This window comes from Mytilus trossulus, chromosome 8 (assembly GCF_036588685.1).
Source record: "Mytilus trossulus isolate FHL-02 chromosome 8, PNRI_Mtr1.1.1.hap1, whole genome shotgun sequence".
NCBI classification, from domain to species: Eukaryota; Metazoa; Mollusca; class Bivalvia; order Mytilida; family Mytilidae; genus Mytilus; species Mytilus trossulus.
In genome coordinates this window covers 20,264,411-20,283,559 of record NC_086380.1, presented here as the reverse complement: position 1 = coordinate 20,283,559, position 19,149 = coordinate 20,264,411, and the positions used below count along the sequence as shown (strand labels likewise).

Below are 19,149 nucleotides of genomic sequence, written 5' to 3'. Positions count from 1 at the left end.
TCCTCAACCTTTATATATGTTTTGTATTATCATGATATACAACTTACATTTAAATATTTTTGATGAACACGAATGCAGCCACTTTCGTTTTAAACGGAAACTATCTAAAATTTAACCAAAATGCTAGAATTGTGAAGATTTCAGTAATTTAGCATGACTTAATGGTGCTAGTACTCGATATATGTACATCGTATTGTCAATAACAGCCCATATGTATGTAGCAGAAGCATTCTACTGTCCAATAGATAACTAAAAGTATACATTTCAACAATTATGTAAAACTGCTATATTTTGGGGCCAAAAAGGCGTCAAATAGGACATACTCCTTTAATAAAGCTACAATTCTCTTTAATATCACTTACTCAGTATCTACCTCAGATCAGGTCAACAGTAAAAAGAGAATGATGCTATCATTTATTATGTAAAACAATTGATGATATAATAATTCAGGCGTCAACTAGAATAACAATCAGTATTGAATGTGCACTCAGAGTAATCCCTGAGTACAATTGCATTTGATACATGTATGATTATAATCCATATATATATTTAGGAATCATTTATTAGTTCTCATGACAGAATTGCATTCAAATAAAATGTAAATGATATAATCATTGAGGCTTCAATTAGAATAACAATTAGTTTTAGATGTGCACTGAGTTATCACTGAGTAAAAAAAAGGTTTAATTTGATACATATATATTATTATCCACTTTTATTATAGGAACCCATTATAAACTCTCATGAGTGAATTGCATTCAAATGAAATGTAAATGATAAAATGTTTGAGGCTTCAATTAGAATAACAATAAGTATTAAATATGCACTGAGTAAAAAAAAGTTTCATTTGATATATATATATTATAATTATCCATGTGTATCAGTGGCAGATCCAGCCAATTTAAAAAGGAGGGTTCCCAACCCAGGACAAAGGGGGGTTCCATCTATATGTCCCCATTCAAATGCATTGATTGGCAAAAAAAAGGGGGGGGTTCTGACACCCCCCCCCCTGTATCCGCCAATGTTTATTATATAGGAACCATTTACAAACTCTCATGAGTGAATTGCATTCAAATGAAATGTAAATGATATGGTATTGAGATGTATCTTTTAATCAATTTTATATACATCTTTTTTCTGGCTATAATTTGGTGGAATATCAACATCAATCTTATATTCATATTCCTCTTACTCCTGAAAGACAAGACCAGATGATAAATAGATTACTTTGTTGATTATAGATCGTCTATTGTGAATATTTTTATAGGTCAATGCTATTTTGTCTTTCTGTGAAGACAACAAACATAACTTGTGGGTACTTTAACCAATATAACAAAAGAGAGAACATTAAATGACATAACATAACATTCCAATCATCCCAGGGGAATTAATCCATTTAAAGATACAGTTATTTGACTGCATTGCAATCTCACTTCCTTGGAGTAAATCAGTCCAAGGAAATTTATTGTATTTTCCATTGATGTCTTTCCCCTGTATATTATATGTCCTTCTGTATCAGATAGTACTCTGTCAGTCAGGTTAATTGAGGCATGTAGCCTACAATTCTATCCTTCTATCGATAAGTGTTTACTGCTATTTAACCATCAAGGAATCATGAGTAGTATGATCCTGAAGACATTTTCAATTTCCAGTCATTATACAGAGAGCAGACATTGTTGACTTTTGTAGTTGTTTTGATCATGAGGAAGATCAACTGAATTGTTTGGTTTATAGTAAAAGCTAACAAACATTTACTGGCAATAACAACTTAGTGGCATGTATAATAATTAAGTTTAGTATCCCACATTTTTGAGGAATTGGGTTGGATTGTCTGGTCAGAAGTGTTTAAGGGTCAAGCATTTTTTGAGGATATGGTTTGAATGGTCTGGTTGGAGGTGTTTATTACACCAATCCTTTTTTTAAGGATAAGGATTTGGTGGTCTGGTTGGAGGTGTTTAGTTCACTAACCTCTTTTGAGGATAGGCATTTGGTGCTCTGGTTGGAAGTGTTTAGTTCACCAAACCTTTTTGTGGATAGGCATTTGATGCTCTGGTTGGAAGTGTCTAGTTCACAAACCTATTTTGATCATAGGCATTTGGTGCTCTGGTTGGAAGTGTTTAGTTCACCAACCTTTTTTGAGGTTAGGCATTTGGTGCTCTGGTTTGAAGTGTATAGTTCACCATCGTCTTTTGAGGTTAGGCATTTGGTGCTCTGATTGGAAGTGTTTAGTTTACCAACATTTTTTGAGGATATGCATTTGGTGCTCTGGTTTGAAGTGTTTAGTTCACCAACCTTTTTTGAGGTTAGGGATTTGGTGCTCTGGTTGGAAGTGTTTAGTTAACCAAGCTTTTTTGAGGTTAGGCATTTGGTACTCTGGTTGGAAGTGTTTAATTTACCAACCTTTTTTGAGGATAGGCATTTGGTGATCTGGTTGGAAGTTTTAAGTTCACCATCGTCTTTTGAGGAAAGGCATTTGGTGCTCTGGTTGGAAGTGTTAAGTTATCCAAACCTTTTTTGATGATAGGCATTTGGTGCTCTGGTTGGAAGTGTTTAGTTCACCAACCTCTTTTGAGGATAGGCATTTGGTGCTCTGGTTGGAAGTGTTAAGTTCACCAACCTTTTTTTGAGGATAGGCATTTGGTGCTCTTGTTGGAAGTGTTAAGTTCACCATCGTCTTTTGAGGAAAGGCATTTGGTGCTCTGGTTGAAAGTGTTTAGTTCACCATCGTCTTTTGAGGAAAGGCATTTGGTGCTCTGGTTGGAAGTGTTTAGTACACGATCGTCTTTTGAGGAAAGGCATTTGGTGCTCTGGTTGGAAGTGTTTAGTGCACCATCGTCTTTTGAGGAAAGGCATTTGGTGCTCTGGTTGGAAGTGTTTAGTTCACCAACCTTTTTTTGAGGATAGGCATTTGGTACTCTGGTTGGAAGTGTTTAGTTCACCATCGTCTTTTGAGGAAAGGCATTTGGTGCTCTGGTTGAAAGTGTTTAGTTTACCAACATTTTTTGAGGATAGGCATTTGGTGCTCTGGTTGGAAGTGTTTAGTTCACCAACGTCTTTTGAGGATAGGCATTTGGTGCTCTGGTTGGAAGTGTTTAGTTAACCAAGCTTTTTTGAGGATAGACATTTGGTGCTCTGGTTGGAAGTGTTTAGTTCACCAACCCTTTTTGAGGATAGGCATTTGGTGCTCTGGTTGGAAGTGTTTAGTTAACCAAGCTTTTTTGAGGATAGGCATTTGGCGCTCTGGTTGGAAGTGTTTAGTTAAACAAGCTTTTTTGAGGAAAGGCATTTGGTGCTCTGGTTGGAAGTGTTTAGTTCACCAAACCTTTTTGTGGATAGGCATTTGGTGCTCTGGTTGGAAGCATCTAGTTTACAAACCTATTTTGAGCATAGGCATTTGGTGCTCTGGTTGGAAGTGTTTAGTTCACCAACCTTTTTTGAGGTTAGGCATTTGGTGCTCTGGTTAAAAGTGTAGGGCACCATCATCTTTTGAGGTTAGGCATTTGCTGCTCTGGTTGGAAGTGTTTAGTTAACCAAGCTTTTTTGAGGATAGACATTTGGTGCTCTGGTTGGAAGTGTTTAGTTCACCAACCTTTTTTGAGGATAGGCATTTGGTGTTCTGGTTGGAAGTGTTTAGTTAACAAAGCTTTTTTGAGGATAGGCATTTGGTGCTCTGGTTGGAAGTGTTTAGTTAACCAAGCTTTTTTGAGGAAAGGCATTTGGTGCTCTGGTTGGAAGTGTTTAGTTAACCAAGCTTTTTTGAGGATAGGCATTTGGTGCTCTGGTTGGAAGTGTTTTGTTAACCAAGCTTTTTTGAGGATAAGCATTTGGTGCTCTGGTTGGAAGTGTTTAGTTCACCAACATTTTTCTTAGGATAGGAATTTGGTGCTCTGGTTGGAAGTGTTTAGTTCACCAACGTCTTTTGAGGAGAGGCATTTGGTGCTCTGATTGGAAGTGTTTAGTTCACCAACCTCTTTTGAGGAGAGGCATTTGGTGCTCTGGTTGGAAGTGTTTAGTTCACCAACCTCTTTCGAAGATAGGCATTTGGTGCTCTGGTTGGAAGTGTTTAGTTCACCAACCTCTTTTGAGGATAGGAATTTGGTGCTCTGGTTGGAAGTGTTTAGTTCACCAATCTCTTTTGAGGTGAGGCATTTGGTGCTCTGGTTGGAAGTGTTTTAGTTAACCAAGCTTTTTTTAGGATAAGCATTTGGTGCTCTGGTTGGAAGTGTTTAGTTCACCATCGTCTTTTGAGGTTAGGCATTTGGTGATCTGGTTGGAAGTGTTTAGTTCACCAACCTTATTTTAGGATAAGCATTTGGTGCTCTGGTTGGAAGTGTTTAGTTATCCAAGCTTTTTTTAGGATAGGCATTTGGAGCTCTGGTTAGAAGTGTTTAGTTCACCAACCTTTTTTGAGGATAGGCATTTGGTGCTCTGGTTAGAAGTGTTTAGTTCACCAAACCTTTTTGGAGGATAGGCATTTGGAGCTCTGGTTGGAAGTGTTTAGTTCACAAACTTTTTTGCTGATAGAAATTGAATGGTCTGGTTGGAAGTGATTAGTTCACAAACCTCTTTTGAGGTTAGGCATTTGATGCTCTGGTTGGAAGTGTTTAGTTCACCAAACCCTTTTTTGAGGATAGAGATTTAACACCACTTTCATTATATTTGACTGCATGTCAGCTAATGTTTACCATTATAGAAAACCTAAGTTATCATAGAGAACTGCAAACCTTTGAAGGGAAACTTAAATAATGTCAGTTAAAGCTGAAATTCAACACATCTTTTTATCAAGAGAGTTAAAACTCACAACTCAGTCAGGGGCAGATCCAGCCAATTTCAAAAGGAAGGGTTCCCAACCCAGGATAAAAGTGGGGGGGGGGGTTCCAACCATATGTCCCCATTCAAATGCATTGATGGTCCCCAAAAAAAGGGGGGTCCAACCCCAAAACCTCCTCCCTGAATTCACTACTGTCAATATGACAGACTAGTGATCAATTTATATAACATACTCAGATAATGAGGTTCTTTTCCTAAGCATTGAAAGTCAGCCATTGAACAAGTGTAGATATGATCAAATGAGGATATCATGTTTTTTTTCATCTTACATAATGCCCCTATACACTTCATTACAACACAACAGTTACAGCACATTCAATATTTTATGGTATAACTATGATGTAATAATTAATCTTCATGAAATTTTACATTATATCATATTATGGCTTATTTATCCCCAATTTTCATTATATAATGATAGGGTTTATTGTGTTTTATGATTATGGAATTATACTTATTAATTTATCATTAAAATTAGTTCATGATTTATAGGAACTAGAAAATTCTTTGGAATGTGATTCATGTTTCTGTTCAGTCTAAAACATATATAAGCTGGGTGTGTGTAGAACTGTAATTTTCTCATGAATAAAGAATTCCTTCATATAGTCTTAGTTTTAATTGACTGTATATTAACTAAATGTGGATTTTTTTGGTTTATTGATTATTGTTCAGTACATTAAGGCCACAGTTTAGACATACTAAGTTTTCAAGTGGCCAAAATTAAAAATTATAACCCTGAGAACAATTATTTGAATATTTTTGTCAAATTTTATAGGTCACTTGCAATTCAAAATCATGAAACAATATTATTACTACTTGTATACAGTCTCAATTATATTCAATTTCATAACAATTTCAGTCTCCTGAGTCCCGAGTAAATAATTCATTTTCATATAAGGCTTAACATTCACTTGTAACAGGCATTTTAAAGCTTATAGTTTTTTCCAAGTACATGTATTTTGAGTAGTAAGCATTCCAAAGCTTATAGATTTTTCCAAGTACATTTATTTTTAATTAGTAAGCATTCCAAAGCTTATAGGTTTTTTTTCAAAGTACAAGAAGTTGAAATTTCAGTGTTTGGAAACTTGTCCTATTTTAGAATACACTCAGTAAGATTTCTGTGATATTGTACAAACATAAATGAAACTAAATGACAAGGCTTTTAGTTCATGTCTTAGAAAGTTTCAATAGGATACAAGTTGAAACATTACTTGCCAATTTCTCCTGGTTTGTGAAGGAGATTCAAGCTCCCAAAACCAAAATCAATTATTGTAGCCCTGTTTGTAAATATAGAAGATTAAAATTAAATTAAGAAATTGTGACATTATAAAAAAGAAGATGTGGTATGATTGCCAATGAGACAACTATCCACAAAAAACCAAAATGACACAGATATTAAGAACTATAGGTCACCGTACAGCCTTCAACAATGAGCAAAGCCCATACCACATAGTCAGCTATAAAAGGCCCCAATAAGACAATGTAAAACAATTCAAAGGAGAAAACTAATGGCCTTAGTTATGTAAACAAAAATTTGTACTTAAGAATTTCTTTTACATTTGAAGGAAACATTCATTGAATCAGATATACTGGTATTTTTTTATAGAAGGGATAGAAGGTCACATTACCCAGAAAGCAATGTGTCCAGAGAAAGTTATGATTAAAAGAAAGAAGTTTGGCAAGTCAGACATGCTTTTAATTGTATACATGTAACCATCTGTTACAGGATCAATAGAAGATTAAAGGAAAGATTTTATTGTATCAACATGATTTCATACTGCAGTAAACGGATGATTTCATTTCATCAACATGATTTCATGTTACTTTGCAGTGAGTCAATAACAGTTGTGATTTTCAAGGACATTCTTTTGTTGGAAGAAGGGGGAAAATGTAATGTTTATTGATAGATACTTCAGTACCCATATGATATTTGATGATTTAACAGATGGAAATAGGCATAAGGCATTACATTCATCAAGATAAGATAGATTGTCTCTCATAAAATGTATATAAAACTTATTACCCCCAGTTAGATACTTGATTCATTCAGAATTATATCTTTTTTATAAGTAACTGCATGAAAGTATTGTTTATGTTAAGTCCAAAATTGGGTTTGTAATTACTGTCATTGAATAATAATTCTTTCTGCATCTATCATAGGTAACCACTATTTCAGAGTTTTCACTGAATTTAAAAACTTGTGATTAACCAGTCATTGTCAATGTCAAAGGTTATGGAAGGTTTTGGTGTCTGCATACATTTTCAACCCTATCACATTCTGTATGTGACTGTATAAAGTCAATAGCCTGTAATTCAGTGGTTGATATTATATCATATTTGTTTTTATTGTATATCTTTCTACAAAATTCTTTGTAATCTTAATACTTGTTAAGTCTTCTTATATGAATTGTTTTACGTTTGTCCAGACAAATTTTGCTAATTTTTGAAGGAAGGACCTATAATTGCTATCATTTGGTCTATGCATATGGTGTGGCCATCATACAACATCTTTTAATTGTTATAGTCATGTTATATTGGTTTGATTCACTCATGATCTGCTAGAAAGGAAAAAGACAGTAATCTTTAAAAATAACATATCCTGAGTATCTAGCTTATGACTGCCATAACTTATCATGGCATAACTATCATAGCAGCATCTCATTCATTGAGTACAATGTAATAAAGTTTTTCAAAGTGTTTTTGTTCTTAAGTTTTTTATATCACTGATTTCAATGAAATAGATTTGACAGTAAGTTTTATTTGATTGGATAATATCTCTATAAAGATGTAGTAGGTTGGGATTGCATCAGTATCTGTCTATGTCACTGAGTTCAGATCACTATAATCATAACATATACATATAGTATATTTTGTGATAATATGAATTGAATTTAAAATGAGCCAGGTTATGAATTGTGACTTCTATAAATATTTTAAGTGTTTTCCATGATATAATTATTGGTTTCTGGTTTTTTTTCTCTTTATATTTTTCTTGTGGTAGGTTCAATTGTTCTGTCAAAAACATTTTGAAAGTCTTTGCAACTATGCATTGATGTTTATTGAATTGATAATTTCTGTGTCTGATACTTGTACAGTAGGATAAAATCTTGTGGATTTGGTATATATACGCCATTGTCAGGGTCATGTCATTTCAAGATACATACTGAATAAGTGGGATGAATTTTGAACTTTTGTTTTGTTCCTACTAATGATTTCTTTATAAAGTTATAGTTAATTTTTCTAAATTGTTTTCAAAGTGTCTGGAGTTAAATAGAAGGGCTTGTAGAAATTTAGAAAAATGACAGTTTATGTTTTTGAAGTTACAAATATCTATGGATGATATATATACTTATTTAAGTAACGATTGTTTTCATGTAGCATGCTAATAGTTGTCCATCCTTATTTCCTGGAAGTAGGATTGATCAATTAAATCTGATGCTAAACAGAATGGGGAATTAATCTGGAAAGTTAATTACTGAGAATAAAAAAGTGTTAACAGTCAACAGGTCTGCAAATATCTTGTTTTTGTCTGAAACTTTCCACTTTTAGACATATTCCTTGCTGAACTCAAAAACATTGGTTTCTCTGTTCTTTATTTTTCATTCATTTTGAATCCCAAAAAGGCCTTTTCACATTAAAGCATATAAATATCTTTTCTCATTGATAGTCATTGATTTTGTTAAATAGGAACTGCAATGTTTTATTCTTAAATGTTTTATGCCCCACCTCCAATAGTAGAGGGGCATTAGGTTTTCTGATCTGTGCCTCGGTCTGTTTGTTGGTTTGTCCATATCTGTCTGTCCCGCTTCAGGTTAAAGTTTTTGGTCAAGGTCATTTTGATGAAGCTGAATTAAGTCCAATCAACTTAAAACTTAAAACACATGTTCCCTCTGATTATGATCTTTCTAATTTTAATGCCAAATTAAAAATTTTACCCAATTTCACGGCCCATTGAACATGAAAAATAATAGTGCGAGTGGGGCATCCATGTACTTTAGATACATTCTTGTTTCTTTCATTTCCTGAAACTATTAAATGACCAGAAGTTATAGAGACTTGTACACTTTACAAAAATCATGTTGAGCATTTGCTATGAAACTTGCACAGAAGCTGTTTGTATGTCCTACCTACGATAGTAGAGGGGCATTATGTTTTCTTGTCTTTGCCTCCGTTAGTTCATTTGTTCGTTTGTTCATTCCTGCGTCCGTTCATCCCGCTTCAGGTTAAAGTTTTTAGTCAAGGTAGTTTTTGATGAAGCTGAAGTCCAATCAACTTAAAACTTAATACACATGTTCCCTATGATATGATCTTTCTATTTTTAATGCCAAATTAAAGAATTGACCTCAATTTCACGATCCACTGAACATGTAAAGTGATAGTGCGAGTGGGGCATCTGTATACTATGGACACATTCTTGTTTCTAAATTTGATGCATACAAGAGTGCTAAAAATGCATGAGAAACAAACTTAACATTAATCAATGTACCATGAAACCTTTTGCATATCCCTGCACAGTTCAGAAATGGCAAAAACATTTTAACAAGTGTAATCTTCTTTTGTCAATAGACCAGTTAACTCAGCAGTCTTATTCAGAATCTTTCAGGTCAATAATGTGGAATGAAACTCTAAATTATAATATAAAAATATTGAGATTTGTGCACTAGCATTTCTCTTTACAAAATTGTTAAAATATCAAAACATTTCCCAAAGTATAAAGTAAAAATGAAATATTGAGAGTCTTGATTGACAAATGATTTTTCCACCATCTGTTTCCACAGATCAATACCTGATTATAAAGGATTAACAACATATTGGTTGTCTGTTATATATATTTATAACAACTTGTTTGTAAAACATGAAGGTCTGGAGAAACAACATGCTGTGTCTTTGTTCTTCATGCAAGTCATTGATGTGCTCAATACTTGATATGTTTGTAGAGATGTATTACCCAACCAAAATATGCATGCTTAAGAAGGAAGGGTCTGATATTTTCAATATGTTTTAGTTTAAAAGAATGCATTACCCCCACTCTCAATATATACTAATGTTGGGATACAAAAGGATTGAAAGGTAACATACTGGATAAGTTTGTAGAGATGTATTACCCTACCAAAATATGCAAGCTAAAGGAAGGGGCTTAAATGTTCAATATGATGTAGAGATGTATTCTTTTACCCTACCAAAATATGCTTGCTAAAGGAGGGGTCTGAAATGTTCAATTTGTTTTAGTTTAAAAGAATGCATTACCCCCACCCGCAATGATGAAACTTAGCGAATCCAGATCCTTATAAACATGCAAATTAAATTAGAAGATGTGGTATGATTGCCAATGACACAACTAAGAATCAGCCATAGACCATGCACTCCTTCCCTCCCTCCTTCCTCCTAAATCCATCTCTTCTGATCAAGTTCAATAGTGTAAACAACAAAGACAGGTTGGAAATTAAGAGCGCTCTCTTAATCATTTTTTTAAGATCATGTCTTTTGTACTAAATAGCTTCCTTCAGTACATTAAAGGACCTATACTCCCTATTCATTGATATTATGATAGAGTAAAACCCATATCATTGAAGGGGAGTTTCGTCAATTACCGGTATAATACAATTATAGTAACTGTTATCATTTCTCCACAACTCCTAATTTTTTTAAATCTTTCAAAACTATATATAATATCAATACTTAAGAAATATACTAATACTATAATACCAAAGAACAATATCAAATGAGTGATAATTATAGATATAGGAAGATTGTGGTGTGAGTGCCAATGAGAAAACTCTCCATCCAAATAACAATTTAAAAAAAATAAACCATTATAGGTCAAATGATAACTCACATTTGGTAAATGGTTAAAAAAGGGGGGCTTATAACTAGATATTGAAAATTTATGTAGAAGCATAATTTTGAATTTGATTGAGTTGATTGCATATTTGTATGCTTCCTATAAAGCCTCAAAATAAACCATGCACTGTAACAATATATATGTTCATCTATAAAAATTCAATAAATCGACTTAGATAAAACATTTGTATGATCAATTTTCATTGAGGATAAACTTCATTCAATAGTTGATAAATTAAACTGCTGAAAGTTTTCACAATTTTGAAAAATGAAGACTTTGATTTTGATTAATTTTTTATTAATTATTTCAAATACTGCAGTATACGTAGCATGCATTTAAAGAATATGTCCTTACATAACAAAATCCTTAAAAAAATGCACCTTCTTGGCAAAAGTGATTATAAATCAGTCAAATAATTACATTCTGTCCACTTACTTTAAGGAAGTTTTTCCAATATTTACCGCTGAGAAGACACAACATATAAAATCGGTAGTAGTAAGTCCACACAATCAATGTTTCTCCTCCATGTGACACAATGCATTCAGTAACATTTGGTAGACTTTAGTAACTACATAAGTCAATCAATAAAGATTTAATAGTCTACCGTATCATTAAACCTGCCGCGTGCATCAGTAAAGACCATTCAAGTATTTGTTTTGATGTAATTTGGTTTCAATAGCTTTAATTACACTGTACTTTGTAGTAAGACTCCGACTACAGAATCGTCAAGTGGAGAATATTGTAATAGCTGATGTATAACTCCTATTGTTGACATTATTTAATACTTTTCCTTTTCCGTTTAAAAAAAAGTTGTATTGACATGTTTTTTTACGTTGAATTAAAGTATATATATATATATGAGACCTGACTGAAGGAATATTTACTTAAGGAAACCGATTTATACATTTAATTTTATAGATAATTATATGTTATATTAATGTTAATAATATGTCATCTATTTAATTTCACACTTATTTGGTTTTTGTGTTTGCTAAGCATGTGGAGTTCAAAGGTTCCATTTATTATATTTGACAGATATTTGATATAATTATATTGTCTGGTATGAAAGCAATGCAAGTCTTATTGGATATACATCTGACAATAGATAAATACATAGAATATAATTATAGGGGGTCTCATTGGAGGGTTCCGATCCCGGATCCTGCTTACTGTTTTGTTAGGTTCTCGTATCCCATTTACACTATGTACGTCAGCAATTCTCATTTTTTTGTCATTTCCCGGGTCCCTGACTGGACCTCATTTCACGTTTTCACTACACAATAATTTGACTTTCATGTGTCACGCTTACTAAAAATTGGCAATCCCGCGTCATGCTTAGACCCCAATGAGACCCACTATATAAATTTGTACCAGCTTGTTTTCATATAGTGAATAGCACATTTGTACAGAAATACTCAATTATAATGTGAAGTGAGTAATTAAATCTTTAATTTCACATTGAATTGATACAAGTTTTGTGATCTTTTATAAAACTCAAAACACCTACATTTTTAAAATTTGTTTAGTCCTTTGTATGAATGTAAACACACCTTTGACAGGTAATGAATTTAATATAAATGATATATTCTTTTGAATTCTTCTTATATGAAAAAATGTTATTGCAAATTTATCGCTTCAAAAGAGGTTTACTTGCAAGGGTGACAGGGGGGGATCCAGCAATTTTAAAAAGGGGAGTTCCCAATCCAGAGTAAAGGCGGGTTCCAACTATATGCTCCCATTCAAATGCATTGATCGTCAAAAAAAAAAGGAGGGTTCCAACCTTTAGGTCAGCATATGTTTTTCAACAATGGTCAAAACACATACCACATAAATAAGGTCAGCTTTCAAGGGTCCTGCCATATGAAAAAGCAATTTCAGAACCTTTCACTCCAAATATTTATGTAATATAGTAGTCTTTTTTCCAAAAATAGTTTAATGACTATAACATTGTCATAATACACTTTGGTTGGAGAAATAAGAGAATTCATCAATCAGTTATTGTACGAACATCTTCAAGTGATTTTATATTACTACCACAAGGAACAAATTATTAAACTGTTCTCCATTAAGTGCTATTCAAGTATGAATACAATTTTATGAATTTCCAGTGTTATATTTATGAGTATGCCTTACCAGAGACATATAATACATATTATATGTCTCTGGCCTTACTAAAATAAGTTTTTCTTTAGTGATTTATATATGAACTGTCATGGAGGTTGACCTAGATTAAACAACATATTTTAAATCCAATTTGCCCCTTTTATAAATCCAATTTTTCCCTTTTATTTGAACCAAAAAAAAAGCTTTTAGAACTTGAGGATTAAATTTAGCACTAACAAGATACTAAGAAATATTCTGATTTTGTTGTAATAATATTAGTGAATGTTGAGAACTAATGTTATTAGCAGGTTTGGTTCTAATCAAGGTTTTCTTATTAGCCTCGTGCAGGCAATCATATTTAATGTCAAAAATCAATTTTATGCTGTATGCAAAAGTCAGAAAGCTAGTTAAGAAACACTGGGTATAGAAAACAGAATGATATATATTTATCTAGAAACATTGAATATACAGTGCAGAATGATATATATTTATCGTTAATTTCCGATCAATATTCCATTTATTCCAATTATATGATAAATCATTACGGAAGCTCACAATAGAACATTTTGTATGATATGTCAGGAGCCGATATCAGTTCAGCATGGGTTACAGTGCACTATTAATTAGGTTAGCAAAGTTTGTTTGAGGGCATGATTAACAGGGGAATCAAGATTCTGTTGCTATTTTACGGATTGCAGATAATGGAATACTAGTATACAATTTTGAATTCATAACTATTTTTCTGTATCATTATAAGAAGGGCAGACTTAATCCACTGAGATTGACTCTACACTGTTTGTGAAAAAAATAGCCAGTACCCAGTCTCATTCTTAGGTAAAATTTGGAGAGTTACTTTTGAAACAAATCTACATTAGTTATGTTAATATACAATCTTTTTTAATCTATTCTAAATGGCAAGTTTATTAGGGCGATAGCTCATTTCCTACTTTGTAAATGAGTAGTACAAACCCTTAATGAGAGTATACCAATTTCTGGCCAAAATATTTTGCTTCATACAACTGGAGCTCATTTGTTTTCCAGATATATAAATTTTTTTTATCAGTAGTAATGACCACAACTGGCCTGAACCATTCACTAAGATTATATGGATATCTGTCATAGATGGCCAGCACAGATGTCAAATTTTAAATCTGAGACCATGTGTGCTGAGACCCTATTAGAATTTCTTTGGTGGTTACAGAGAATTGCTCTTAGTAAGAGATTGGATGCATTTATTTTAAAGATTTGAATAAATAAAAAAAATCAAATTTAAAACACCTTTTCTAATATAAAAAAAGAAGATGTGGTACGTATGATTGCCAATGAGACAACTATCCACAAAAGACCAAAATGACACAAAAATTAACAATTATAGGTCACTGTACGGCCTTCAACAATGAGCCAAGCCCATACCGCATATAGTCAGCTATAAAGGCGCCGATAAGACAATGTAAAACAATTCAAGCGAGAAAACTAACAGCCTTATTTATGTTAAAAAAATGAAAAACAAATATGTAACACATATCTAAAGGAAAATCACCGTGAAGTTTAACAAAAATGAAGAAGCACTTCTTTTTGGTGGTTCTAATGAAGAATTTACAAAGTTGCTTACTAACAGCTAGTGGTGTGGATTGTAATCTCCCCACCCCTTGTGCAGCTACTATATTAAGTATATGGTTGGTAAATCTCAGATTATCACACAAATAGTATTTTGATTATCACTAAATCTCCAGGAGTTCAATACAGGCTGTTGTGAATGTTAATATCGTAGAAACTTTAGACATCTTATCACTGAAAAATCTCTGTGTTTTAATAATAAGACAATCAAATAAGATATAGGCACCTCAGGGTCCTAATATTCAATTACCTATTCAACATGTTCAAAAATTATTATTTTTATATATTTGAAAATTGTGTTTTTCAGGGTAAAAAATGAAAACTACAATTGAGTAATTTGTATGTGTCAGGATTGCTTTTTATGCCCCACCTACAATAGTAGAGGGGCATTATGTTTTCTGGTCTGTGCGTCCGTTCGTTCGTCTGTTACACTTCAGGTTAAAGTTTTTGGTCAAGGTAGTTTTTGATGAAGTTGAAGTCCAATCAACTTGAAACTTAGTATTACATGTTCCCTTTGATAAGATCATTCTAATTTTAATGCCAAATTAGAGAATTTATTCCAATTTCACGGTCCAGTAAACATAGAAAATGATAGTGCGAGTGGGGCATCTGTGTACTGTAGACACATTCTTGTTTGGATTTACCTCAATCAGGAATGCTCAAAACAGAATATTTGAAAGTCAAGGATTTTTACGAATAGAAACAGGTGAAGCGCTTTTCAATCATAATGGACCTAAAAAAAAAAGCCCAGTCCATCTGAGGTCAACTTTCCCTGTCTGAGGGAGTTGAAACCTTGAAAATTTCTAGTTTATATAGACCTCTAGTGACATTCGAAAAAAAAGGTTTGCTTATTACATATCATGTCTGTACCAAAGTATACTGATTACAGAGCTGATGATTATAACCCTCAGGACAGATAGTTCACTAGCAGTGGTATTGACCTAGCTCTGTAATTCATTGTATTCAAGTGTAAATGAATGTATTATAGCTTTCACAAATGGAAAGGAATTTTTTTTCAAATCTTGTTTTAATTTGATTTTTTCCAGAGCACATTTATATAATTAATAAAGACCTGTTTATCTAAAATTTATAGAAATTGTATAATACAATATTAAATACTTATTTCAATGGTCATTATTTTTAAATGACCAGCAGAATTTCATCGTACTTAATTAAAATATATAGTGAAAAATTGTACTTATTTTTCTTTCATTTTCCTGACATGATTTTTCTCTAGGGACAGGCATTCCAAGAAATTGTGTGTCTTCCTAACTAATTACATCTTTACCATGGTAACCAAAAAAAAATTAAAATGTAATATTCTTACCTCAGAATAAATAATAAATGTATAGATTATTTAATTCCGTAGCACAACATGAAATTATTTAATAATTTCCAATATTAGTTATGATTCTATATAAACTATATTCCTATCCATTCTCAATTCTTAATTATGATATAGCACTGAGCAGTTTAGACTGGTACTGTATCAACATTCAGCAGGGGAACAGTTAGGTGAGGGTCTTCAGCAAACTCTACAGCATTAAATAGTATAAAATGTGGTAACAGTCACATGCATGGTTTAGTATTAGTTATAATATTGATTGGTTAGCCTGGTAAGGGTCTACTATATAGTATCATTCAATAACATGTCAAACCATATCTAGAACTATTTACTATCCTCAGTCCGCAGTGTTGGATCCAGTGGGGAGGGGCACCAGCGGTTGGAACACCCCCTTTTTTGGAGGATCAATGCATTTAAATAGGGACATGAGGCTGGAACCCACCCTGAGTCAGACACATGTTGAGTTAGATGAGGTCTACTATATTCACCATCATGTTTATTCACAGATTTCTTTTTTATCATATTATTTTTGGGTTAATTAATTACCTATCAATATGCTAATCTAAAATATGTATTTTATTGAGAATAAAAATTAGTGATTCGAATCACCAATGAATGTTATGAAAAGTGGTATATCTGTAAATTCACTGAGAGCTGTGGTGTAGTGGTTAGTGCATCGGACTACTAAGTACTTACACTAGGGTTCCTGGTTCGACCCCTGTTCCAGGGAGAAAATTTCAGGGATTGAATTTTCGGCTCTCAGACCCTTGACACCATTTGCGAGCATGGACTTGAGGAAACAATTATTGTCCGTTGGAAGGGGACGTTAAATGACTGACCCATGTTAAAAGAGAGCCATATCTCTTGCACGTAAAAGACACCCTAGTATATTTCGAAAAAAAAAGCAGGCTAATGCCACTACTAGGCAGCACGCGCACCCTCAAAGTGGAAAGGGGTTACTATGAGTTGCAATTACTTAATTGTTTCCAAATTCAATCCACTATGAATAAATATGTTAAAACTAAATTCACTGAGAAAGGACTAAAATGCACTAGTTGATACATTTTTGGTTGATGTGTAGGCAAGAATGAAAATAGTTTTTTAGCCAACCTGAAATTTCCAGTTATTATTTTTGTTTGACTATTTCTGTTTGTCTATTTGTACATAATAAATGACTTTACCAACTGTTATGTTTTGGGTAAGGTATCTATACAGTACAAATTATTTTTTTCACATCATATTGAAAAACAGTTGTCTTCATTTTTCTGTCTGATTTTGAAACTGGTTAACCAGAAACTGTCAAAAATAGTTTGTTTATTTATTTTTTTTGCTTATTTTTATTTAATGCCAGATAAATTTATGAAGTAGTTCTTCAAATTTAATGTTTCATGAATGATAATAAGAAAGATTATGTTGGAGTCTAGTTGAGAGCACAATAAACATTTGTACAATTCTGATTTACATCGAAAGCTTAAAATATGAAGGCAAGCATTTGTCATTTTCTTTCGAATTGAACTTTTCTGATAATTACTTCAAGTTCTCTATTACTTCTACCGGTATTCTTTATTTAACTAGATTTACAATTTCGTTTTCATGCAATAGAGGTTCATATTTGGAAATGATTAGCCAAAGGTGGATGAGATTGGAGTATACACCACCAAACAAGCAGAAACAATAGTTTTCTATGTTGTGTATTGTATACTGTTGTCCTTTTTTCTGTTATATGCTATGGTGGTATCAGTTTGTTTTTAATTTATGTGTTTTGTATTTCTGGTCTTTGGTATCTTTTGCCTCTCTGACCGGTTAACTTTATTCTTTGAATAAAGTTGCAAATTAATATGTTCTTAAGATATCCAATGACCATGACCTCATTTTCATGGTTTCGGACACTACATTAAAAAACTGCATGTTTTTTTAATCATGTGACTGTTTTACCTCTTATATATTTATTTGCTTAATTCTCATTGCAGCGGTTCAGTGATCAAGATTAAAGTTTTCTTGATAAGGTATTATCACTGATACTATACTATTAACGTCAACTCATTGTTTCATGAAATGACTTTAAAGTGTACAAAACTGTTTGGCAAATATCATTTTCACGGTTCACTGATTGATGCAAAGTTTTGTTGTGTTTAGGTCCATTTTCAGATACTATAAGAAGCAAGTCAACTATTTTTATTTTATGGCATTGCTGTTATGTCTAAATGTCTGCACTCTGGCAGGATTCATATGACCTTGACCTAAATTGGCTAATTAATTTCAATGATCATTGTAATATATCAAGTTTATGTGATATCTGCAGTAACTGAAGCCTTCATCCAAAGACTTTCCACATACAACTCAATCTTTATAAAAGTAGGGACATCCTAACATCTCCTCTCTCCTTTCTTGATTAATTATTTTAGTAGATTGAAGGAAACAATATTCTGTCTTTCTTATTGCAACAGAAAATGTATTCATCAATTAATACGACCAATAAAATGGCTTGTTTGGTCCGTAGAGACTGAATTTATAGCTGTATATAGATTATCATATAAATCTTGATGACAAAGGAGAATTCTCTGATAATAGATAGCTGACAGTGGCCTGTCAATATGTTCTTTATTAATAAGTAATTTATCTGGGTCTGACAACAAACATATGTGTTTATTGTGATTTCTACATGTATAACAAGGTCATACAAAAGAATAAATTGACTATTAATACAGAGTTAAATGTGTGAAAAACCTGATCATATAATTCAACTATGTTCATGCATCCTGGAAGGCGGGGGTTAGATGGCTGGATCCAACTTCGATATTTTTCTTTAGGTCGTGCCAAAATGTGCAATCCTTATAAAAAATAGAATTTTGAATCCTGGATCTGCCTCTGGCATAACATATATACACTTGTGAAATGACCATGCATTGTAATAATTGAGGTCCAGCCAGATGCCCTATCCAAAAGATATTGTATTTTCCTTTGAGTAGATACCGCAGTAATGTCCCATTATGTATTCAGATGCAAAGAGACATACTAGTAGAAATGCTAGAAGGCTAAATGTGCATAATACATTTGTGGTTGATTTAAGCCTGGTATAAATTGCTCTGTACAGCATATATTAATATTTAATTATCAAGTTATCTCCCTTTGATTTAATGCAAGTTACTTCCCTTACTTGATGTTTCTGTTTATTTGACAAAGTAAAAAAGTGTTCCCCCCCCCCCCCCCCACACACACAAAAAAAAAACACCCACTGTGCATAATATATTATCTTATCTTATCTGATCTAAATATGCTTATAAAGACTTTAAGTATAAGGGCAGTACAGTTTACCAATGTTTGTGTCTAAAATTACCTCCCATTGATGTAGATAATTCAGACTCTGTTGCTTCCCATTTAGATTTAGATAATATAATTTATTTTTCAAAAC

The 19,149-nt window shown here is 32.8% G+C and overlaps 2 protein-coding genes across 8 annotated transcripts in view; one reads left to right on the top strand and one right to left on the bottom strand.

Moving 5' to 3' along the window:
• LOC134680692 (protein MTO1 homolog, mitochondrial-like) overlaps nucleotides 1-19,149 on the top strand; it is a 96,000-nt gene that overhangs the window by 51,038 nt on the left and 25,813 nt on the right. The window lies entirely within an intron of this gene.
• LOC134680691 (sphingosine 1-phosphate receptor 1-like) overlaps nucleotides 1-19,149 on the bottom strand; it is a 30,072-nt gene that overhangs the window by 9,075 nt on the left and 1,848 nt on the right. Inside the window, exon 1 of one of the 3 annotated variants that reach the window (XM_063539845.1) lies at nucleotides 15,720-15,892. The exons of 1 other annotated variant lie outside the window; for it this stretch is intronic. The gene's annotated coding sequence lies outside the window, so the exon portion shown is untranslated. Of the gene's footprint in view, nucleotides 1-11,107; nucleotides 11,410-15,719; nucleotides 15,893-19,149 lie in introns of those variants that run through there. One more of the 3 variants, XM_063539844.1, reaches the window with a different exon arrangement.